This window comes from Myiozetetes cayanensis, unplaced genomic scaffold (genome assembly GCF_022539395.1).
Source record: "Myiozetetes cayanensis isolate MyiCay16 unplaced genomic scaffold, myiCay2020 scf17, whole genome shotgun sequence".
NCBI lineage: Eukaryota > Metazoa > Chordata > Aves > Passeriformes > Tyrannidae > Myiozetetes > Myiozetetes cayanensis.
The window spans coordinates 6,023,662-6,049,342 of record NW_026087378.1 but is presented as its reverse complement, the minus strand read 5'-3'; the positions used below and the strand labels follow the sequence as shown (position 1 = coordinate 6,049,342).

Below are 25,681 nucleotides of genomic sequence, written 5' to 3'. Positions count from 1 at the left end.
TTTGCTAATGGTCAAAATACACATTTTGAAAAAAAAAAAAAATTAATTAACCTTGACTGCTAAAGAAACAAAAGTGAACCACTGCTTCCCTCCTGTGGTGACCTTCCTGATTGCACAGCAAAACACTGCAATGAATGGCACATTTTAAGTGATTTTTAAAAATAATTATTATTATGCCGGTGACATTGCAGCCCAGCAGTCACTCACATCCCGCTGTTATTGTTACAGTGCTGGATTGACATTTCCAAAATGGAGCAGTGCTTTGAAGCACGCGAAGCCCAGCTCTTGCTACTCGGCTGCGATGGAAGAAGCATTGAGAACCTTATCTCGTTACAACCTGCTGTTTGTGGACAAGTTCTCCTCTTACAGCTGCATTTGAATTGATTCTCTGCTTGGGTGGGTGCAGGAGTGTCGTGTATCAGCGTGCTAAATAATGAAGAGGATGAGTGGCAGTGGGACAAAGGCAGCACACGTGGATGCAGGTCCTGCTCCGCTGCGGCAGGAGCTGGTTTAGAGCTGCTGGGTCACTGAGCCGGCACAGAGAACAGACCAGACAAGGGCTCTGTTATTACCATTTCTGAATTTGCTGCTATTATCAATATTGTATTAGTATTAGGGGTTGTAATTAAATGATCTTTAACTCTTGCAACCCAAACTGTTCTGTAATTCTAGGATTCTATCACACTGAAGTTTCAAATGGAAGAGATGGGGATGTAGGATGTGGTTTACTTAAGAAAAGGAACATAGCAGGGGCATGATAAAAATATCTGTGGTCATGAATAAGTGAGAAGAAACAGGGCAAGAGATGAGAATTTTCTTTTCTTTCTTTCCTTTTTGTTGTACAGGAATGAAGGGATGTACTGTCAATGATGAAGGGGTAAGTCAGGGCTGAATAAGGAACAGTTTTCCTTCTCCCAGGCAACCAGCAACAGGACAAGAGAAAATGGACTCAAGCTGTGCCAAGTGAGGTTCAGGTTGGATAACAAGAAGAATTTCTTCATGGAAATGGTTGTCAAGCTTTGGAGGGGGCTGCCTAGGGAGGTGGCAGAATCTCCATCCCTGGAGGTGTTCAAGAAGTGACTGGACATGACACTCAGTGCTCTGGTCACAACTTGGACTCGACAGTCAGGGAGATCTTTTCCAATCAGTGATTCTGTGGTTCTGTGATTCTGAGTAGAGAGTAGAAGGAATGCATACAACCCAGGACCCACTGCTTCTCTTTTAGCTTTGAGCTAATGGATACCAAAAATTCCTCTGGGAAAGAAGTTTATGAGTTCCCCTGTTCCTGAATTTTAGCTCTGCTTCCCGAATGCAGAGCATTTGAAATCAAAGAGCTATTCCTAGACAGAATATACAGACAACCTTCTCATACAGGACTGAAAATTGGGTTCATTTGAGGAGAAATCATACAGGTTTTGGCACGAGGAAAAGGAAGGGTGGAAAAGGGAAGATGCTACCTCCTGTCATAATGCTTCTGATAAAATTAAAGCTGAGACAGATGGTAATGGTACAGGCTAATGTTACCATATGGCAGAATCAATCATGCAAAAAATATGCTGCTTTAAGGAACATGTGAAACTGATAGATGTTAATATTCCAAATATTTTAGATTTGTGTCTTGAGCATTCTCACAGGCTGTGGAGCTGGAAGAAGATTCTCATGCTCAGGAAGTGTTTGCCTGGACTGCAGTTCAGCTCCTGTGGGTTATTCATTCTTCCTCTGCTCTCCTTACTGGTAGGAAACATCTGGCCAGCAGTAGTTTGTGTCTGGGCTCACTCAGAAGGGAAATGGGGACTGGGAAAGGAGTAAGGTCTCACTGCACATGCAGGGCAGGTCAGGGACACTGTCACCACCAGATCGTCCTTGTTCCACAGTTTTCCAGGAAATCTGGAGGAGAGACACTGTGGGCCACAGCCTCAGGGGCTGGGACTTCCCACACCTCCCTGTAGCAAGGGAGGGGAGCGAGAGGAGAAGGCAGAGGGGTGGAAGGCTGTGAGCCCAGACCTATTCATTTCTATCTGTCAACAAAGAAAACCAGAAATCATGATGGTGCCATCACTGGCCAGGTTCCTCCTGGACAAGGAATGATACAACTTGGCTCCCAGATTCTTGCCAGCTCTTAGTTCCTAACGCTGACATGCAGTATTCAGAGATGAATTGCTTTGTTCTCTTTTCTATGACTGAGCTTTGCATGGAGAGGGGGAAAAAAGACCCAAAAACCTCAACCTGAACAAGATCCCCAACACAGCAGGACACATTCACATTAAATCATTGCATGACTTCAACTGGATATACATCAAAAGCTTGTCTCTTTTTACCACTATTGTCTCTGAGGAGAAGCTTATTTTATGCCTACCGTGGCTCCATTGAGTTGGTGGAATTACATCAGGGATGCTAAACTTGGATGAAAATCTGTTTTGAACTTTTGATGAAGATAATAAAGAAAAACAACAACGACAACAAGAGATCTTGGCTTGTGATGACTATTGTTTGTCCCCTGTGCTGTACAGTGCCTCGGGATGTGGAATAGGATCCTATTGTTGTATTTCCAATAAACAAAGAGGCAGTTTCTCTTCATGCCTTATTAGATAGTCTTTGTATGAATCGAGGAAAATAACATGTCTGTGTGAGACAGAGCATGGTGTAAATGATCCTCCTTGGCCGGTCCTGGTAGGGACGTGACCTCCAGTGCATGTGAAGGACCCAGCGAGGAAGATGCAGAGCCAGGATTAAGAATCCATTAATTCAGATGGATAAACATTGCTTTGTTTTCCACTTCAGCATTCTGCACTCTTCTTCAAACCATCTCCAGCAATTTAAACTGAAGGGATGTGGGGATTAGAACGACTCTGTCAGGACTGGAAACCTCAAAGGCTGATAGTTCAGCAGAAGTGGTGCTAAGGAGTGATCTCCAGTATTTCTACGAGGAAACTTCCTCATTGTATTATAACTAACACGAACAGCCTGGATTCATGTCACCTGATGTCACACCTACAATCTGCTGACCAAAGATATTCATGACAGGAAACCCTGAAGACATGGGAAAATTGTTTAAATATTGATATTAGTAGAGCACCACATCTTGCTGTCTAAGAAGAAACACTTTTTTGGGAATGGTGGCTCGTAAGTGACCATTTCTGAGGTTTCCTCTGTCATTTGGTTTTGTCAGTGTGCAATGCCAGGTCCAGGAGCTGAACCGGCTGGGTAGAGTGAGCTCCATCAGAATCACAGAATCACTGAGGTTAGAAAAGACCTCTAAAACCATTGAGTGACTGATCCTCACCTTGTCATCCAGACCAAAGCACTGAGTGCCATGTTCCATCCTTCCTTGAACACCTCCAGGGATGCTGACTCCACCACCTCCCTGGGCAGCCCCTTCCAATGCCTGACAACTCTTTCCATGACGAAATTCTTCCTGATGCCCAATCTTAACCTCCCCTGGTGCAGCTTGAGGCCTTTTCCTCTTGTCCTGTCCCTTATTCCCTAGGAACAAAGCCTGACTCTCACCTGGCTCCACCCTCCTGTCAGGGAGTTGGAAAGAGCGAGAATGTCCCCCCTGAACCTCCTCTTTTCCAGGCTGAGCACCCCCAGCTCCCTCAGCTGCTCCTCACAGGCATGACTCTCCAGACTCTTCCCCACCTCTGTTCCCTTCTCTGGACACACTCCAGCCCCTCAATGTCTTTCTTCCATTGAGGGGCCCAGGACTGGACACAGCACTTGAGGTGTCTCACCAGGGCATCCTTCAGGATGAACAGTCCACGACTTGGAGGGCTCATGGGCTCACAACATCACACTTCCCACAGCACTGCTGTGCCCAGAGTAAAATTCTACCTTAAATAAGATCACTTCTATTGTGCAATACTAGCTTTTTTCTCCACTTAAGCTCTCCCTTAAAAGGCTACTTTCTAATGAATAAACCTTGGAAAAATAAGTGTTCTTTGCCAAATATAAAAAGAAAAAAAATCTGTGAACTTCTACCATTTCTGTCAATGTCAACAGTATCTGCACACATTGTAATCAGAAAAGAAATACTCTGCACACAGACAGAAGTGATAATGTAATTTGTACCATCATCTTTTCAGCGATGCTTTGTTAGTTATTTCTCATTTTGTATTCGCACATTTGATTTTTCCTGCCTAAGCCTGTTTTTTCGCATTTGCTCTCATTGAGTTTCAGCTGACAGATTTTGTCCCATTTTCCAAATCAATCTGAATTCAGGACCTGTCCTCTGTAATGTTTACAGTACCTCCAAGCTCATAAAACTGTATTATTTTTGCTACCATGCAAATCAGTTATTAATGGACATGATGAATTAAACAAGCCCCTCTGTCCCCCTTTGAATTGGCCTATTTGGGACCTGTATTTTCTCCTGCTCATGCACCTAAATTGTGGTGCTTTTGTTTATGTTCCTATTTTGTTCACATGCCCCTAATTTGCTCATGAGACTGTCATGAGACTGAGTACACTGGCTTTTTACAGTCAGGATATTTCACATCTGCTTCTCCCTTGTCCATCAGACCTGTTATTCTGTCAGAGAGGAAATTAGATTGATTTTATGTGATTTGTTCTTGAGAAACCTATGCTGGCTTTTTCTTGTAATTTTATTATCTTCTAGGTGTTTATATTGATTATTTAATAATTTGTTCCAGTATCTTTCCAAGAAATAGAGTTAAGCAGGCTGGTGGATCACTCCTGGGGCTTCTTTTTCTCATTTTTAAAGCTAAGATACCATTCTTTTCTCCTGTCCCTTGTCACCTGCCACCATCTTCTCACAGATACTCACTTAATGCTTTAGAAATTTCCTTGGCGGGTTCACAAGTGCTCTGGGATGAATTCCATTAGCTCTACTGACTTCAGGACATCCACACATTTCCATAGGTGTCCTTTCTGTACTCTAGCCTGCATGAACAGCTCCTTTCTAGCACCAAATGATGCTTTGGTGAGGGAAAACAGTGCAGCAAAGCAGATGCTCTCCAAAGCAGAGCCCAGGCGCAGATAGACAAGTGCCCAGGCAGGGAGCTAGGAAGTCTCTACAGCACAGAAATGGTGCCTCTCACACAAACCTGCAGGAAAAATGAGGGCATGGTTTTGCAGCAATTATCTCTAGAGTTCCTGCTACCAAGCAGGGATTATTCCCTCTTTGTGTGCTCACTCATCTGAGCTGCAGGACACTACTGAAGGCTACAGAATAATCAGATAAATGGGAAATTCTCTAAGATGTTGGTTATACACCCAAAGTGGTCTGTGAGGACATCTATGGCCCACAGAAGATGCAGGTGCATTCAAGGGTTTCTGGCAGTTTTGAACCTGCAACTGTAAATTTGAAAAAAGGAACATCAGCACAGAGCATCTGCTACACTGGGGACTTTGGGACTCATCACTTGCTGGTTCAGCCATGGTCCAGGTGATACCCCATGTCCAAGGCCATGTCAGGACCTTCAAGAGAGACTAGGCATTTTTTACATCCTTATTTGAGTGCATTTTTGCTGGTCTGAATCCAGAAAACTCACACTAGTGCAGCTTTACAGAAACAAGAGACCCTGCTGGTGCCAAAGGCACAGGAACACTCATGATGGTCTGAGAGCCTGGGACACTTCAAGTCTTTATTTGTGTGGTGCTGCTGGACCACAGAGGCATTGTGGCATTTCACTTAAACATGAAAGTGTTAATTGTCCTTGGGCAGGCAGGTGGAGAGAGCACAGCGTAAGATTGAAATTTCCAAGTAATTTATTTCATTTATTAATTATTAACTCCCAGATTGTTAGGAACACATTTACAAGGTCTGGGAATTAAAGTGGGCAAGATTAGATCATGCTCATACCTTTCACAACAATTCAGCTTTTTATTAAATTTCCATCCAGGAGGAAACTTTATGCTGATGAAATTATTTGAGGAACTATTATAAAGAATCATAAAAATCCAAATTACATTCAGTGTCACAGAAAGAGGAGGTTTTATGAGATTTGTTAAGAAGCATTTATCACCTGGAAACACACCACAGTCAGCTAAATCCAGTTTGCTCTTAATTTAACTGTTCAAAAGTGACTGGATGACTTTTTCTTAATACTTAAATCACCCAAAGCAATTACAGAGCATTACATACATCTCATTAAGCTTCAGACCACTAGGGTGAGCCAGACTATAGCCAATGCCAGCTCTTGTGCAGCGTGAAATGGAAATGACATCTCAGATCATGAGATTCAGAACAAATAAATCAGAATGTGTGATTGGGGCTCATGCTTGTTATCTCAGTACTAAGATGCTTTACCCCTCCCCTTGCCCCGCTCCCTTGGAAGTCTGGATCCATCTGTGCCAAATGGTTGAAATGGCTCCTTCAAGTGTTTTGGAAATCCTGTCCTCTTCAAGCACACTGCGTGCCCAGGGTCACCTATTTCTTGGCCTGGGGCTTTCAAGGTGCTGAATTTCATTCTGTGGCTCTGGATCTTTCTAATCTCAATGCAACTGTGCCAGCAAAAAACACGAAAAACAGCCAGGATGATTAGGGGGATGTAGCACCTCTCCTATGATGAAAGGCTGAGAGAATTTGGATTGTTCAGCCTGAAAAAGAGAAGGCTTTGGGGTGATCTGATTGTGGCCTTCCAGAGCCTGAAAGAAGCTGACAAGAAAGATGGGAGAGAGTATTTACAGGGGTCTGGAGTGACAGGACAAGGGGGAATGGCTTCACACTGACAGAGAATAGGTTTAGACTGGATATTAGGAAGAAATTCTTTATTGTGAGGGTGGCGAGGCCCTGGCACAGGTTACCCAGGGAAGATATGACTGCCCCATCCCTGGAAGTGTTCAAGACGAGGTTGGACAGGGCTTGGAGCAAACTGGTCTGGTGGAAGGTGTCCCTGCCCATAGAAGGGGTTGGAAAGAGATGACTTTAAAATCCTGAAAGTGAAGTAAAACAGTGCCCCTTCCTCCTCATGGATTTGTGATAACTTTCAGTGGAGAAAATCCATGAATGTTTGCAGTAGAGAGCATTGCAAATGACACTGGGGCTTTCTTATTTAAGGAAAAACTTCTTGAAATAGTTTGAAAAAAGCCTGCCAAATATTTGTGTATAGCGTTGCTGGATGAACAAACAGGGCTCTGCAGGATAGCACAGTCAGCTGGGCATCATTTAAGTTAAACACTCACGTACTTCTCCCTCTTCATGTTCTTCCAGCACCAGAAAACAAAGCTGCAGTTTGCTGATATTTATCCCCTGCACTCACTGATATCAGTCACTGAATAGCCCTTCAGGAGGTTTTACTGCCCTGAACAGACTGCAAAAACGTTGCCTGTTATCTCAGAGCAGATTGAGCCCATGGATACTGGGGAACAGTTTCCCAGCTCTTGAAGATCTCCCTTGATAGTGTCATGTCCTTGTTAACACGTTTTTGTAGACCTGGGTTGGTTGAATTGGTTCAGTGATTGCTTTTCTTTCCCGAAGCTTAACTCAAAAATCTCTGCTTTGCTGTAGTCACACAGAGCTTGGAGGCTTTTCCTTGCAGGCACTGGCTCCTGTTGCAGTGAGAAATGATCCTAGAAGCCTGTGACTTAGGCAGGTACAGACTGTGCACTGCAGCACACTTTTCCTGCTTGACTCATCTCCTGCACATCTCCTGCACATCTCCAGCATCCAAACTGAATGGCAGAGCTCTTAGGTTTGCAAAGTGAGAGATTTCAAACAATTTTAGGAATTGGGATTCGAAACCCTTTTCTGCTCTTTTGTTACAGCAAGCATTGAAAGGACTGAGACCCTTTATCACACTGAAATAAATCTTAAGGGAATAGCCACGTCTTCCATTGGTGTCACATGGGTCTTCAGAGCACACTGCATTCCAGGATGGAGACTGGCAAACTCATTCTGAAGAAATTCACTTGTCCAAGAGGCAACATTAGCATAGAATCATAGACTGTTGAGAAAACTCACCTCAGGAAAATCTGGCAGGCCCATGCAAGTTTTTAACTTGTAAAACCATATTTACTCATAAGAGTTGACTGACAACTCCAAGAAAATGAGATCATAAACAACTTTTCTTCAGCAGAGCCATTTTATTCTGGTTTATGGCCCTGGCTTTGAACAGCTCCATCACTGTCAAGATGACAAACATGGGACATGTTAAATACCAGCACATTCCTAATTTTCTGTGTAAGTTTGTGTTTCTTTTCTCAAATACCTTACAGTTCCCACCCCACAAACTCCTCTTGCATTTCTTATCTCCTTCCATTCATGAAGGAAGGACTGAGACTGTCCTTCTCCCTAATGGAGTTGCTTCCATCTCTCAGTTTCTCAGTCACGTTGTGTGGAGCTGGTTAAAGTCCTGGGCTGATAAACAGAGTGCTGAAGAATGGTTTTTCCACTTTGCCAGGCAGCGGAAAAAAGGCTCTCCTGATGCTCCTGGTGCCACACAGCTCCGTCAATGCACTTAGTGGGCTTCTGGGAACAAAGCATAAATATTTCAGAAGGGTGCTTTAATAAGTGTTTGTTTGCTCAGAAGCTGTTGATTCCTTCTTGGGTAGTTACTATGGTAAAACACGTTGATTTAAACAGGAATAATGATTCTCTCCTCGTGTCTGTATATACATTAGCTCTTGCAGCCCATCTCACCAGCAAAAGGGATGGCTCTGAGGTGGCAGTGCTTGGCACAGCAAGGCTTCATGGAGCACTTTGGAAAGCTCCTGCAAGGGTAGCCTCTGTCTGATTCCCTGAGGCCCATTATGGTACTGCCTGTCCCAGACCTTCTGTCAGAGAGCTGAGGCACCAAAACTCGCCTCTGTCTCCCCTTCTGCAGGTGAGTGTCCAGAGCATGGGACTTTGAATTCCATCCTCACAGCATGTTATTTCTGGGTCTAAAGATCCAAACTGCCCAGGTGGCAGAGATGAGGGGTGTCATCTGTTGGTCTGCTTAAGCACCTTTAGGAAAGGAGCTGGAGTTGACAATAGAGAACTACTGCCCAAAAGTACAATACACATAGAGAAAACATGCTGCAGCAAAGAAACAAAAATAGAAAGGCTAACTTAGATAAGGCCCTGATGGGACTGATGGACTGTGCCATGTCGGCTGCGCTTGTTTAAATCTGTCTTTCTGTATTTATATCGTAGATTCCAGCATCTCTCACTTGGAATCTGTTTCAGAAGTGCTGGCTGATTTCTGTTCAGCAGGAGCACACATCCCTGTGTCTTCACCAACAATAACAGTGCTTAGCAAGGACGTGCTAAAAAGTGTGACCTGGACAGGAGAGGGAATGTCCTTTGTGATGCTGTAGGGTTGTTGACATGGGAACAGTAGCTCACCATACGGCATGTTCTTTCTTTTAAACCAGCAGGGAACTTTAATTATTCAGGCTGAGAAACAGGCTGAAGGAACTGCTCAAAATGCCTTGTGCTGAGGCCAGTCTGTTCCCCTTAGTGATCAGATGTTTGGTGTCTCTCTTCCCCATTTGTATTCCTGCTCTGTGCCAGAGACAAATGGGAGCTGGCACATGCAGCCTTGGCAGGGTAGGTGCTTCCTGAGATCTTCTGCTGAACCTCTGTGCAAGCTTCTCCCTGCTCCTCTCTGCTGCTCTGCCATGCTTGTACTCATGGGATCTCTCCAGTCAGCTGCTGGTTAACTCAGAGGTGACAAAAGGTCTTAAAACATACAGGGTCCAAAAATTTTAACACACCAGAAGTCAAGGTCCTGCAGTATCATGGGGATCCTGGGAGGCTGCAGAACCAGTCGGTGCTCACTGCAAACACCCCCTGCCCTCGCAGCTGCCTCACAGCCACAGTGGTTCTTCTTGGGAAATGATCATTTTCGACATTTCATCTTCAACACTTCATCTCACAGCCAGTTTTCTCTCCACTGTGCACTAAAGGTCTATTAACAATAATGTGACACCTCGGAGATTCTAATAAAACCCCAAAAGTTTAGATCAATAGTTAATTAGCTGGGCCCTGCTGGCAGATGGTGCAGTTGGATGGAGCTGTCAGAGCACAGCAATCTTCTGTGTTAAGTCTTGTCATCTCTGGAAATTTGGGACAGAGATGGCATTGTGAGCTTGCTGTACATTCAGAAAACCCACCCAGACATCTATACATGGATACAAGGGGCTAACAGGTGGTCTAGGAGCTGGGATAACACACTCCTTGCATCTCTGCGCCTCCTTATTTTTAGCTGTGCAAAGTGGCTTATATGTGCTTTAAAACAAATTGTAAAGTCCATGTGGGTCTGCCTTGCAACTGCTAAAATTTGATCAAATTTGTTGTCAGAAGATGAAACAACCAAACCTAGAGAATGCCCCATAAACTCTTTTCTTATTACCTACAATATGAAACATGTTATATTTTCAGTGATTTCTTTCTTTTTTTATGTGGGTTGCAAATTAACTCAGAAATAAACACTGCAAATATCAATAAATGCTTCAGCCTTTGGGCTTAGTTATTCACCAGTAACTTACAGGGCACAGCCAAAGAAAAACAATTCTCTTTTCATTATTTTGTGGTTAAACGACTGAAGAGCAGAAAAAGACCCACTCCACTATTGTATTCCTCTGCTGCAGTAGCCAATATTGCCCCTGATCTGTCCAAGGCAGAGCTGGGCAAACAATTTGCAAGTGATGCCAGGAACACAGCACAGCAAGATGTCCTGAGGGCTCTCAGTTTGTACAGGGTATTAGCAGCTGAGACAATGAGAAATTTTTTAAATTCTTCAGAAATAACTTTTTTTTTTTTTTTTTTTTCCAGAACAGAGGCATTCCAGCAATGTGGACAGGACTTTAATTCACCAGGAAATCTATTTTTGCGGTTTTCCTCCCTGCAGCAGGAGGTCAGGCACAGGTGGAATATTGTTCAGGATTTCATACACTGAGGTGGCCAGGGGAGTCCCCACTTCCTTCAGTAGAGTTTGGAACAGGTTCTGGAAAATAAACAAAGCCCCAAAAAACCCCTCAGCCATTCTACTTGTCCAGGAGCAGTGTTGGCTGCTGACTTTGCAGGCACTATTTTTACACCTGAAGTGTTTCCAAGCTCCCAAGAGCTTAACAGAGCAAGTCCAGAGGAGACATCCACTGAGGAAGGGTTCTGCTGAGCAGAAGAGGTTTCTTCCTGTTTATTAGCTGGAGACATTCTGTTTAAAAGAAAGAGGCAGTGACTTTGTCTCCCTGCTACAATGAGGAAGCCTTGGATTCATTTCCCTTGCCTTGCTTACTGGCCAGTGAAAACAATTACAAAAAAAAAGCCCCAGCCCGTAAAAAAACCTGAACAAACAAAACCAAAACCAAACAAAACCCAAAACCAAACAAAACCCAAAACCAAACAAAAAACCCAAAACAAACAAAAACCCAAATGAAAACAAAAGAAAAAATCAAAAAACCAAACCAAAAAAGCAGATTCCTGCCCTAGGGTTTGCCTGGGGAGATGGTGAATGATAAGCATCTAAGTTCCAAAGTGGATCCCATCACAGTCCTGCCTGAGGGCTGCACTGGAGATCCTGATCCTCATGGCTTGTGTACACTGGCCATCCTGAGCCTGTCTCTCCAGGCATCCCGACTTGAGATCCCCACTGAGTAAACTCCATTTATTGCTCACAGAAGGCCAACATTTATTGTTCACAGGCTCCAACAGGTCCATGTCCTTCCAGTCCTGGAGACCCCCGAGCTCCATGCAGCACTGCAGGTGGGGTCTCACCAGAGTAGAGCAGAGGGGTGGAATCCCTGCCCTCGACCTTGTCCAGGTCATCCTGGATGGCATCCCATCCTTCAGGTGTGCCAACTGCATCACTCAGGTCAGTGTCATCTGCAAATGAAAATTTCTTCCCACAGCAAGTGACCATCCTTCCCCCTGCCCAGCTGAGCAGGAGCTGCAGCCTTACAGAGCACAGGGATCTGAAGCATTTAAAAATAATGCCCTTTCTTTTCTCTGAATGCAGAAATATCTGAGTGTCAATCAGCTCATTCTGTTCCTTCCCCAGAAGGCACAGAACAGTTTCTGAAGTACCTCTAAGGTTATTGTGACCATGCCTGGACAAATCTCTGTAATTGTTCAGGGCCTGGTATCAGTAGACCAAAATGAGCACAAAAATAAGAGTAGGGCTGTGACCTTGACCACACCAAGCATCACACAGCTGTTCAATCAGCAGGGGGTTGGCCCAAAAAGGTTTTTCTCTCACCAGCTGCGAAATACTGATTTCTCCCCAGTCCAAAGGCAGAAAAAGCAAAGAAGGAGATATCTTTCTTCTGGCTCCAAAATGCTCCATGTTTCTGCTCGCTCCAGTCCTTCCACTGGAGAAGGATGCGGTGTGCGTGTCTGGCACGCACATCCTTCTTGCCTCTCTGACGTGTTGTGTTCCCTGTTTTCCAGTCAAAGCCAGGTTGGACACAGCCAGGAGGTGACTGTGGGGCTATGCAGATGTGTAGGGTGCTCTCATGGTACCCATCGACTGCCAGGCCCTGCTGAGGGGGAGCCCACACCCTCCTCTGCTGAGCTCTTAAATCTGCACCAGCAGAACCCAGCAGTCTGGAGCTGTCCCTGCTTTCCAGGAGCACCAGCCAGTGACAGACACACAGGGAGATGCTGGATAAACCCACATGCTATTCCTGATAGCACTGCCTGGTACTGGTGTGGGGAAAGTTTGTCTTTGCTTAGGATGATGCATCCCAGGGCAGAGCAAGCCTTTCTCCTGCAGGCACTGCAGCTCAAGGTCCTTCTGAGGGAGCAGGGAGGGGACTGCAGAGCATACCACGTGTTCACTAGCTTGTCAGGTTTTGAACACTGCAAATGAGAAGGGAATAACTCAGCTCAGCTCTCCATCCAGCCTTTGGAGAGCTGCAGGATGACTTCAGTCCATGCTGGAGTCAAGCAGAGGGCCAGTAGCTCCTTCAAGACGAGGAAGCCAGAGGGATGCTCTGCATGTGTGCAGTGATGTCCAGCCCCCTGAAGGCTGCTGGGCAATGATCCATCCTCTGTACGTGCTGGATCACAGGCCTGGTGTCCTTTTGCTGAGCTTGCAAAGTAACATGGGTTGGAGGGAGCCCTGAGCAACCTGGTCTAGTGGAAGGTCTCCCTGAGCACAGCAAGGGTTTGGAACAAGGATAATTTTCAAGGCCCCTTCCAACTCAAACTATTCTATGATTCTAAAATCATGGAGACAGTGCTGGCCAAACCTCACCCAGGGATGGTCCAAAGTGTGTCCAGGGTGGCAACCTGGGACTCTGGAGCCCAGGGCAGCCCAGGACCACCATGAGAGCTCGGTGTGTGCATGTGTGTGTTGGTTCCTGTGTGCAGCCTTGGTATGAGGCTAAAGGGTCATTTGCTCACCCTCTGAACAGATTTTGGAAGAGTTCAGGACATTGCATCTGAGGAGGATCAGTGCCTTCCCTCTCCACTCTAAGTGGATCCCTCACTGCTCTTTAGAACAACCTGAAAGAGGGTTGTGGTGGGTTGGGGGTCGGTCTATTTTCCCAAGTGACAAGTGATAGGACAAAGTTAAATGGCCTCAAGTTGCACAAAGGGAGGTTTAGTTTGGATATTAGGAAAGATTTCTTCACTGAAAGGGCTGTTAAGCTACCCAGGCTGCCCAGGGCAGTGGTGGGATCACCATCACTGGAAGGATTTAAAAGAGGTGTAGATGTGGCAAGTGGGGATGTTGTTTAGTGGTGGGCTTGGCAGTGCTGGAGGAATGGTTGGACTTGATGATCTTAAAACTATTTTCCAACCTAAATTACTCTCCCCCAGGCAAACCTTTCATCTGGGAAGTAGTTCTGTTATCTTGCTATTTCCTAGTTTTCCTCAGCAAACTCACAGTTTTTCATCTTATAGTTTCTGGATGTTTCATGCCTTCAAACCTCTTAGTTTGTTTTTATGTTTTTCTTTATGCTTTTCAAAGAACAACCCAGCTGTGAAAACAAAGGATATTTAAAAATTAAAATCTGATTGCTTTGTTTTTAGCCCTAAACAGACCATTTACTTTTAAAAATATTGAAACAATATGGGGTTTGACTTTATCAAAGTGCTTTTTTCTTCCACCTCAACTTTTGTTTATGGAGGGATTCAATGAATTCAAACCTTTTTGCAAACCTGCTGTTCCCTGAGAAACAATTCTCACAGCTTTATCTTCCAGTTTCTTAATCTTTAGCAAGTCTTAGCTGAATCACTCTGAAATTCTACTGTAATCACATACTTTTCACACAATAACTGCTTACAGACAACTTCTGCCTGTTTCCATCTGTGCTTTATCAGCAGCCACTGCTTAAACAGTATTTTCTGTCAATAGCTGTCAGGAGTTCCTGGGATACTAATGTGTTTGGGCCTCGTGGATACTGAGAAACTCAGAAACAGTTGGGAGAAAAACCAACCATCAAAAAGTTCCTTCCAAAGGGTAAAAGGCCTCCAGGGAAAATTCAAAGGTAAGAGGAGGGGAAGTGTCACCAAAGAAGTGGGGACAAGTCCTTCACACCCCCAGAGAACCTCAGGGTTCTGGTGTGATGGTGTAGCTGTGTCAGAAGCTGAGGGAAGAAGAAAGACTTAAGGTAATACCAGCTTCGTGGCCAGGTTATGGGTAGCCTTACAAGCACCCTGGTCCCAGGAAAAATCAGGGAGCACAGGCACCTGATCCCATCTGGAATCCTGCACTAGCCTGGCACAAGGATGGAGACAATCCCCAACCTCCACTCTCTGTGTGGCATTGGATGGGTCACTTCATTTCCTTCTGAATCAGAAATCTGAGCCCAGCTGCCTGTGGGATGAAGGATGAGAAGTGGGATGCCCAGGGAAGCATCATGGATCAGTTCAGGCCCTCCCGACGGCAGCAGCTGCCTCTGAATCCAGAGCTGATAACGGCAGTGCCCTGCAAATCCTCTTCAGGCAATGAATCCCCTTTTACTCAAGAGGTTTATTCAGTTACTCTCGGCTATTTCAGTAGAGAAGGCATTTTTATTGTGGCAATTCAATAAATTAGCAGGGATTGGTGTCAGTAACCTCCTTGCCACGTCAGAAATGCAAAGTTTCATGTGGCATCAATCCCATTATGGACTTAATCTCATCTCCTCTCTACAGATAACTGTGTGATAAAGGATCAGATTTCCTTGGCTGCCTTTATGAGTGTGCTAAGCTTATCCCCTCTTCATTCCCTACAGGAGAGAGGTTTTCACCTCCCAACCCCTCCCATAATTATTCCCTCTCTGCTAGCAGAGCGTAGTAGGTTTGGCTCTTGAAATCTCTTCATATACTATTTATGTAGACAATATTCTGCTCTCAGTGGGTCTCCACTGATGGCATTTCTCTCTGCTCCTTTTCCCTCTCCTCTCTCTGTGATTCTTCCTGCTGTGACCTTTCAAAGCGTTTCAAAGGATCTTCCAGAAGAAGCAGCACTTACAAGGAGAGAGGAGAGCCAGGTTGCCAGGTTGTGTTGTTTTTGGTGACATGAATGACTCCCTGCACAACCCAGGCTGAGTGATAAATATTTGCTTTCCTTTCTTGGGGCTGCATCATGTCAGGTTTCATTTTCAGAAAGTTCTTTTATACAAAAAAACACTCTCTCTGTTCAGTAAGAAAACTTTCAATTTTTGCCCTCAGCTACTTTTATTTTATAGGGACTTTATGGAATAAATGCACTGTTACTGCAGGGGTGGTTCCAAATGGCATTGACTGGCAAAAATGATAAGCTCCCTGCTGGAGTGGTTTGCAGGACAGGCAGGCTTTGGCAGACTCCTTTTAGTCGTGGTAAGAAATGCTTTACAGAATCACAGAATCACTGAGGTTGATAAAGACTTCCAAGATATCAAGTCCAAACTGTGACCAATCCCCACCCTGTCAACTAGACAGTGACTCCACCACCTCCCTGGATAGTGTATTACAATGCTTGACAACTCTTTCTACAAAGAAATTCTTCCTGAGAATTCCCTGAAACATCTAAACACCCTTCCTGAAAGGGAAGACGTGTTTGCCTTTGGCTGCCTTTCTGTCCTTTTCCCAGCAGTTGTGGCTGCTCCATACCTGAAAGTGTTCAAGGCCAGGTCGGACAGGGCTCTGAGCAACTTGACCTAGTGGAAGGTGTCCCTGTCCATGGCAGGGGGTTGGAACAAGATTATCTTTAAAGTCCCTTCCAACCCAGGCCATTCTATCTTTCTATGATAAACAAGCATTAAAAATAGGTCACAAAATGGTCTACAGCTATTAGCAAAGAACTCCTCAGTGCTCCACATTGTTATTCTACTGCTTCTGATGAGAAGATGGATAGGGAGCAGTTGGAAAACCTGGCCAAGCCTCCATATTAGTGTCAAATTAATACCAGAGCTGAACTTAAAACTGAAGTCTTGACATGCAGTGCCTGAATCCAACCACAGAAGAACACAGGTTAATATTTTCCTACCTGCCCCTACTTTTATAAAATTAAGTTTTATTTCTCTACCTTTGTTTAATTTTGGAGCCCAGTTGTATTCTCAGAGGCAGTAAGAGGGAGAGTGTTGTCTCCACAGAGACTCTTCTGATGCTTTAAACATACTCCAACAGAGACAGGGATCAGAGCAATGCACCTCCTTCGCCTTTCCTGCCCCCCAGACATGCCCTGCCTTGCAGAAAGCAGAAACAAGAGACTTTATTGGCATCTTCCAAAGTTATAAAATAAATGATCCCAAGAGCCCAATTTTTTAATTTTCACTCTGAGCAGAGACTGGTTCCTGTGAACATGAGGGACCTCTCACCCCCACAGCACCAAGGGAACTGTCGGGCTGGCTCCTTACTCTTCCACTCATCTTTTGATGAAGTGTGACGGCGTGTTTAGGGAACCTGGAGGCTGCACGGCACCCACAGTCCTCAGTGACCCACAGACGGGGCTGTTTGTGAAAGTGAGATGAAATGAAAGGGAAACAACACGGCTGTGCCAATAAATGAACGTTCTGTCCTGCACATGCTTCCTCCGGGACACGGCGAGGGGATTGCTAATTGACCAGCTGTTTCTCACCATCCATTATTTGCAGTCGCAGAATTGCTCATTTAAAGCCACTTTGCCTGCAGGCAGTTTGGGCTCGAGTTTGGCCAAGGAGATCCCGCATTCCCAAGAGCTGTTTCTTTTAAAGCATTTGGAACAACAACAGATTGGAAGGGCTGCCCTTACTCAGCTAGTCTCAAAGACACTTTGAGACTCCACAGTGTATATTCCTCTGCCTTCGAGGCTACATGGACTGTGTAGAATAAATTCCTATGGCTTGAAAAAGGATCATTAAGCTCCTATCATCACAGCTCACCAGGAGGGGACAAGGGTGACTGTATAAATTAACACTGCAGGGTTTTTTGTTCATTCCCTAAGCAATGCCAGATAATCTTTTTCTCCGACTACTAAATTAAAAGCTGATTTTCCTATTTACTCTTACACCAGACTCAGCCTTGGGATATGGATCCTTATAGATTGTTCCTGCCTGTTAATGACCACGGCAATGAGCTGTCTCCCAGAGTCTGGGTTTAGTTGGTTGTGTGGTGGGCAGCTGGGCCTGCTTGCTCTCCTGGGGCTTTGCTGGCTGTGCAAGTGAAGGAGTGGGGGCACAAAGGTACATTTAGGGAGCCAATGCATTAGTGCTGAGGAATGGCTGCCTCCCACTGCTCACTGATACCTTCTTATCATGGATTAGCACTGCAGCACAGGGCTGTGCTTCCCTCACTGTGGCTGAGGGAAAATGTGTGAGATAATCGATAGGAGACAGGGTATGAGATGATAGAAAGCCCTGCAGTAGAGACTCCTCCACACAGCTATTTTTCCTCTTCTTTTCACATAATCATAGAATTGCAGAATGATTTGTGTTGGAAGGGACCTTAAAGCCCATCCAGTTCCACTCCTCTGCCATGGGCAGGGACACATCCCACTGGCCCAGGTTGCTCCAAGCCCTGTCCAACGTGACCTTGAACCCTTCCAGGGATGGGGCAGCCACAGCTTCTCTGGGCAACCTGTGCCAGGGCCTCACCACCCTCACAGGGACGAATTTCTTCATAATATCTAATTTAAACCTACTCTCTGTCAATTTGAAGTCGTTCTCCCTTGTCCTGTTGAATGCAGCAAGGGGTTCTCCATGCTCTTCCCCATCTATACTTATGACAGCTCTGGGATTAGTATTTTCCTGGGATTAGTACCCTCAGCAAGCTGTTGCCTTTTTTTGTTTTGTCCATTAGCTCCATCAACAGTAACAGAGGAATGACTGTGAAGTGCTTTCAACTCAAGTACCTCTGGGGCAAATAAATCATGTTAAGCTGGTGCTGCTGGGAGAGCTGCCCTGCTCGGGTGCTGCAGAGGGGAAAGGCAGCATGGCAGAGCTGGGACAGACACTTTTCTATCAGAAAACAGGGAAGATGTTGGTCTGCATTTCAGTGGGAGATGACACAGGATGTGAAGGGTGCTGCAATAACTAGTTATTTGTCATATCCTTACTTTTTGGTGACCACACAATGTTTTTGTATTGGACAAGAAGCCAAGAGCATCACAGGCACAGGAGCTTGGAAAATTGGTGTCAGGGCCAAGCACATTGACCAAGCACTGGGAATGGGACAGGCAGACCCTGACTGTGGCTGTACTTTCTCTTTCAGTGGCTTGAGCTGTGTGCCAGATGCTGCAGTCAATGTAAACAGCAGGATGAGGGCAAGCCAGGCTGGACCCATGGAAAACAGCACAACATTTAATTACTACCATTATGAATTTGTTACAGCACCCCAGTGTGAAACGAGAGAGGGATTCAGCTTGTGAGTGACCCAGAGCTGATCCCTGGGTCTAAGCAAGGGTCTTTCATTAGAGGAGGTCACTCCGGTTACCATCTCGGTGATGGATGCTGGACAGAGCCTCTTGTGCTACAGTGGTTATCCAACTATCACAACAAATCCTGCCTCCTGCAGAGACAGGTCTTGCCAGGCAGAATTTCTCACTGTCATGCCCCAAATACCCACGCTGAGCAGCCAGGGAACCAGGCTCCTGGTTGACTGTGTGGCTATTCACCGCCCTGCTTTCCATGCTGGGCATTAAACAAACCTCCCAGTGTACCAGGGCTGGACATCTGCCACCAAAACTGGGGACTGGATCAACGTTCCACGTTGATCTTCCTGCTTTTCCATCCATCACAGGAAGAACTCCTTGTTTCGCTGCCAGGATTAGTGCTGGCGTAGGTCCTGTTTTGGTCTGAATGCCCTCCTCTGAGAGTGGCTCCCTCCTTTCCGGGAAGGACGCGCTTGGAGATAGTCAGACTTTTATTTTAGGGCCAAGGGAGAGAGTCTGTGGCCGGGTACATCTTACTGGTCAGTTGAGTGACTTGAACCCAGAAACAACCATGCACGAGGTCCCTCCGGCCGTGCTGCACACAGAGGGCAGTGTGAGAGAGGCTACAGAGCTGGCAGTGCTGAAGAGCAGAGCTGACATCCTGCTGCAGCAAACAAGCCATCCCAGAAAACAGGCACAATTGTAAAAGTCTGGGTTTATGTGGCCAGTGATGCCCAATGTACCGAAACTTATTTCCCCTGCACCTGCCAAAAGCACAGCTGAGTGAGTGTGTAGTGACAGGACAAGGGGGAATGGTTTCAGACTGACACAAAGTGGGTTTACATCAGATACCGTTAAAAAATTCTTCCCTGTGAGGGTGGTGCAGAACTGGCACAGGTTGTCCAGAGAAGCTGTGGCTGCCCCATGGCTGGAAGTGTTAAAAGACCAGGTCAAATGGGGCTTGGAGCAACCTGGGCTAGTGGAAGGTGTCCCTGCCCATGGAACAGGATTGGAATGAGATGCTCTTTAAGATTCCTTTCAACCCAAACCATTCTATGGTTCTCACTCTGTTCCTCCCTTGCAGTGGTGTTGGATTTCATGGATGTATTTTCCATCACTTAGCCTCAGTTCCACAGCATGACAGACCTGGGATGCCTTCTCTTTACCTTTATACCATAAGAAGATGAGAGGAATGGTCCTCATATTCCCTTGTGCCTCCAGTGATCGATAAGTATGTTTTTGTCTGTGATATCCAGGAGACCTGTGTGGACAAGTCCTACCTTCTGGTTAGAACTCATGAGTTTTTAGATCTTTCTCTCCATTGGTGTTGATGCTGTCTGGCTTTCAGGGCAACACTGCTGCTCCTTTGTTTTTATAGGGTTGCTCATACACCAAAACACAGTCATTGCCTGCCTGCCTGCCCTGAGGCAATCAAGGTTCCCAGAAGGCACTTTGGCATCCAGACTCAGCAGTTACATCCCAGGCTCTCCAAGTCCCTGCATACATCCTATTTACTGCTGCACTGCAGGGGTTTTGGAAACCTCTGCCAGGAGTGTTGCCTCTTTTGTAAGAGGTTTCATGTTCCAAGTGAAACACTTTGTGATTATACAGACCATTAAGATTCACGTGGTGTTTCCAAATCAAGAGGGAGTGAAAAATCACTGGATCATATTTCTTGCCTTTTTTCTCTGTCTTAGACTAGGTGTTCTCTGTTCCATCCTGCTGACCCAGCTTGGCTCGCTGTGCCCATAAAGCCAGGCAGTAAACAGGGATATACTGAGAAGAGAGAGGCTTTGCTGGCTCAGCATCTGTGGTATGGACAACATCTGCTGCCATCCAAGGGCTCTTCTTGTGCTGTTGTGAGGGAGGATCTGCAGTACTGACTTGCCAAGTGCAGATCCCACATGTCTCTGGCTCCTGTCTCCCTGCTCTGACTTGCAGGAGGTTAAAAATATAACCTGGATCATAGATGCTATTCTGGGGGCTCTATGTTTTTCCTTGCTTTAGCTCCCCAAGCATGTGCTGCTATTTTTTTCCACTAATGATCAGCATTACCCCACACATTTCTCTTTAGAATATACAATTTTAGACCTGGTTATGCAATCATTACCACTCTAAATAATTTACTATGTGAGCTATTTTTTTTCCTGACTAAAAACAACAAAATTTGCTTCATTTATAGCACTTCTAAGTGGCTAGCCCTGGGATTAGAGTGGGCTTCTCCAGAGACTGTGTGCTTCCCAACACACATCACTCCTATCAGTGTGTTTCAGCATGGATCCCTGTAGAAAATCAACAAACTGTCCCAGTTTTCACACTCTTGTATAAGGTGGAATAATATTTATAGGAAAGGAGGACAAGACCTCATGTAACTGCAGAGACAATTACAAGATCTTTACCAATTTGGGTGGGGTGAAAACAAATCACCAGAAGCAGAGTAACTTTGGTGTCTTAGCAAGCTGTAAAAGCACCACGGTGCACTGAAATGTTCAGCAGGGGCATCAAAGCACACTTCACATGCTCTGCTTTGGCTCCAGCCCTGCTCCCAAATCAACTGCACCCCAGCTGTGTTCTCTCCTGGGATCAGCAGCTTTGAGGTTCCAGTGCTGTGGTTGCTGCCATGCATTGAGGGGGACCCAGAGGGACACAGTCTGCTTGGGCTTTTGGTGGGGGAAGGAGAGCCTCCAAGCCTTGTGAAGGTTTGGCCAGAGTGGTAGGAGCTGGCCCACCTGGGACACTCCCATTAGTAACCTGGAGGCAGGTGCTGCTGAACTGCTGCTGCTGGTACAGAGCAGGGAGGGGATGTGAACCTGGGCATATTCACCAGCTGGTGGACTGGACACCTCTGAGCAGACTGAGCATGACCCAGGATGGTGGCACATGGCACGCAGTCCTAAACAGAGTTAGTTTTCTCCTGCTTCCTGGGGACAAGGGGGAAAGTGAGGGCAAGTGGGTGCTTGGGCATCGATATCACCCAGGATAGAAGCCAACGTGTGTCATTGACGTCAAATCTGACCCCGCCAAAGCTGAGTGTCCTGTTACAGTCAAGTAGCATTTGGCTTCAGGAAAATGCCTCCATGCTGAAGCTGTTGCCAGTGTGATAGATCCCAGAGCTCCTGGTAGACTAAATCACTACAAAGTCCTCGAAGAAAAACAGCGCAGACCTGTTTTAAAGCAAAGACAAGATAAAACTTCAAAGCTGGGCGAAGTGAAATGTTGTAAACTCTGGAGGTGAATCTGCCTGCACACCCTCCCTCCCTGGTGTCACATAACCACCGTGTTAAGAGGCTCAGAAATTGGTGTTAAGAAGCCCAGAAGGCTGTTTATCCAGGCCTGGAAAGGATGATACTATTCCATGAAAGGCATGTTTGTGCCTGGGGGTTTGTGGACCAAGGCCAGCAGCCCCGGTGTGTTGATCCTTGGCCACAGGTAGTTTTCTCCAGTACCTGGATGGAGCTGAGCCAACAGGACAGGAGATGGTGCTCAAAGCCTGAGTAATCCAGCCAGCCCTTTACATCCCGGTGCCTGGATGTCTATACATCTCAAAGCTTGATGTCAGGCCAGGGGGAAATGCAGCTGTTTTCCTGCAGGGCTGGGACTGGGCTGTGATCCTTGGGAGTAGGAGTTCTCGTACAGGGATGTTCGTTAGTCCAGCCAGTTCTCTTCCAGATGGAACTGGAGGTGAGCAGCCAGGACTGTGGTCTCCATCTGGACATTCCTGGATGCTGGGGAAGGGCTCCAAGGCAAAAGAAAAGAAAATACATTTCAAACTGTCCAAGCATGAGGATGTCTGGGAGAGCTGCTTGGAGAAACCTGTACTTCCTGTGCACTTTCTCAGTGTCAGTGTCTGTGACATCCACTGTAAGAATGAAACCAGGTTTGACCTTCCTTCCTTTTCTTCTTACTGTTTCTTGCCTTAGCACCCAAATGCACTTTCAGCCCTTTAAAGAGCTTTTTCTGGGAGAGGGGTGGTGTGCCAGGGAGGTGCTGGGTACTATCCACTCCACCCTGGCTGCCAGCAAATTCAGCATGATTATATATAGGCTCTGAGCTGAGGCCTTCGAAGTAGCACTTCAACCTTAGTTCCTCAAACATGGCTGGAAAAACTCCACTTGGCATCAGGAACTTCACCATATGTTGTTGTTCCCTTCTGCTTTTATCCAGACAGTACCTCCAGGCTCTGTGCTGAGGAATAACTTCTATTTTTGGGGGGGGCATATGATATCTTTCCATTCCCTAACCATTCTTGAAGGGGCTGTCTCCCCTCCTCCAGGCTGGGACACAAACAAACTTCCCAACTTGCTGCACCAGCCCTATGTCACTGGATTGCAATGGTGCAGGACCAAGGACTGGACTGAGGGAGCTCTGAGAGGGGAGAAGGTCCCTCTGTCATTTGACTACATGTTGAGAGGCTGAGGCTGGCAGGTACCAGAATATTCACCATCTGCACTGGGTTTTCTCAGATACAACCTGTGGGGCCAGTAACTTTCCTGCATAACTTGCATGTCTGAAGAGCAAGACTTCTGCATTTCTCTTTTGAACTGCTGGTTTTCTGAGGATTTGTCTAGGAAGGAATTCTTGTACCTTCTATTTCCACCCAAGATCTATGGCTTTTTTAAGAAATGTGTGCTCTTAGAAGAAGGCAGTGCTTTGGGCATCTATTCTATTCACACATCATATCATACATGAAGTCAAAATACACCTGAATGACCCAAACACGTTTGTAGCAGCCAGTGAGTTTGGTTGGGATTGCTAAGTGGAAAACATGGATTTCATAGCAGGGCTGATGCAAAAGGGGTACAAATCTGCCACAATTCTCAAGGGTACCCTTAAACTGGGTCTTTGCTATAAAGCTTTCCTTGTCCATCACTGCCAGGCAGCTGGAAGCAGGTGAGTTCTGTCCAGTGCAGGTGTGCAGCAGAAAAGTCCTTAATTTAGAATGGCAGGACAACTCTGCTTGGCAAGTCTAGACTAAACCTCTCTAGACAAACATCTTTCTCAAAGGAGAGGAGAAAGGTTCCTCCCTGCAGGTGTGTGGGAGGTGCCTCAGTGTTTCTTTTGGCGACCTCTACACTACTGTGACCCCCAGTTTGACAGACTTGCAAAGAGCCTGATGCTTTTGACTGAGCTGGCTCCCACTGCTAGGCTTGATCTTCACTGCTGTTAACTCATACTCCTATAACCACGAGTTAGGAGATGGACATCATGCAGGAAACACCAGATGACTTCTTTATCAGAATTTTATGAGTGAGTTTGTGTGTTGTAAAGCTGTCAGGAGGGGGTACACGCAGATCTGAGGAGCTACGCATTGCTCCACCATACTGGCCAAGATCCTGTGCTGGACTGGTGTCACTGGCAGTTTGGAGACAGGCCTTGGCTGGGGTCTCCCATTCTCTTGTATTTAGTTGCTTGGATGCTTGACACTTCCCCAGCTGACCATGCAGAAAAGGTCTGTCTGTTCCTCAAAGAGCTTTCTGAACTCATCATTGCAGGAGCTGCATCTGGAAAGAAATCCAGACTTCCCACCCCTCACTCCCCGAACAAGTACAACCCAGTACACCTCTCATTCATGCCTGCATAGCATCCCTCTCCTCTTGCTTACATGGAAAATAGTATCAGGAGAGCATTTGTGTATTTTTAGCTACTTTTAATTGAAGTAGCAGCTGGAAAGCAGGAGGAGAGCCAGCACCACACTGCCAGCCAGCTCTTCACAGGTGTCCAGCCACTTCCACACAGCCACTTGTGATTCAGGAGAGATCCATGGGGACCTGGGATCAGGTCTGAGGGACCTTGGGGCAGCTCTGAGAAAAGACAGAGAAGCCAGGAGCTGTACATGCTGTGTGTCCTCCCAGTCACAAACCTGAACAACAAGTGGTTCATGCTATTGCCTCTGCAATCTCCAGCCCCAGCAGCACAGCCAGCACTTGCCTCCCTGCTGCTGGAGGGACAAGTCTGCACTCAGTATTTGCCACCTCTTGTATTTGTTAATGGTAAGAAAGCCTCTCACCCAGACATGTTTTTTTGATTAATCTATGTAAATTAATGAGGGAGAGTGAGAAATAGGTGTCAGGGAGAAGGTGACAAAATAGCAATGGGTGTCACCAATGGCAACATCTACATCCCCTCTAAATAGCAAAACAGGACAATTTTCTTAGAAATCCTCACTTTGCATGAACTGCTTCCCCACACAGCTCTGCCTCCAGAGTACCCCTTCCCTGCATGCTGCCAGGCTCTCTGCATCTCAATCCCTCAGACCATGATCTGATCACCCAGACCATGAGATATTCACTTGACATTGTGCAAAATTCATGCTTAACAGCCACTGCACAGAAAAAAGAAGTCCAGGAAACTTCCAGTACATCGATTGTAGGGCTGGCTCTCATCCCAACCCTCTTCATCCTCCTTTGTTTCAGTGTGAAAAGTCCATGAGGGAAAGCTTTGCCACCAGGGATTTGTCAGCCTGCCATTTTTCATCTTAACACCTCCTACAGCCATGGGATTTAGGAGCCGACAGGAATAAATAAGTTCTGAAAGGCAGAACCACAGAACAGGCTGGTAATTAGGAAAATCCAACTGTAGCTGAGGAAACACACTCTGCAGGCAAAATATTTGGCAGCACAGGAGGGGGCTGCACATCTGGTGCAGGCAGGCAGCAGGCTGGCCAGCTTCAGGAAACATCTGGGCCAGTGCAGGCTGCAGAAGGGATTTGGGCTGTATCTTCCAGTAAAATAGATCCTAGCTAATCTGCACTCACTGCTGATCTGCACTGGAAAATCCAGAAGGCAATTTGTGTACCTTCATGCATCTAACAGCCACAATTAAATTCTCTTTGCAGTTTCTAGTAGTGGGAGAGGATTTCATCTAGCAGGATATACTCATCTCAAGGCAATTTCCTTTATTATTCTAGCTTGCAAATTACCTGTTCCTATTGGGCTTCAGTGCAAGTCTTTCGAAGTTTAACACAACTGCAGTTTTATAAA

The 25,681-nt window shown here is 46.0% G+C and overlaps 1 long non-coding RNA gene across 9 annotated transcripts in view; it reads left to right on the top strand.

Moving 5' to 3' along the window:
* Window positions 1–25,681, top strand: part of LOC126638554 (uncharacterized) — a 1,011,613-nt gene that overhangs the window by 896,312 nt on the left and 89,620 nt on the right. The window contains exon 1 of one of the 9 annotated variants that reach the window (XR_007628629.1): window positions 13,008–13,028. The exons of the other annotated variants lie outside the window; for them this stretch is intronic. This is a non-coding gene — a long non-coding RNA (uncharacterized LOC126638554). Of the gene's footprint in view, window positions 1–13,007; window positions 13,029–25,681 lie in introns of those variants that run through there. 9 annotated transcript variants of the gene reach the window in all.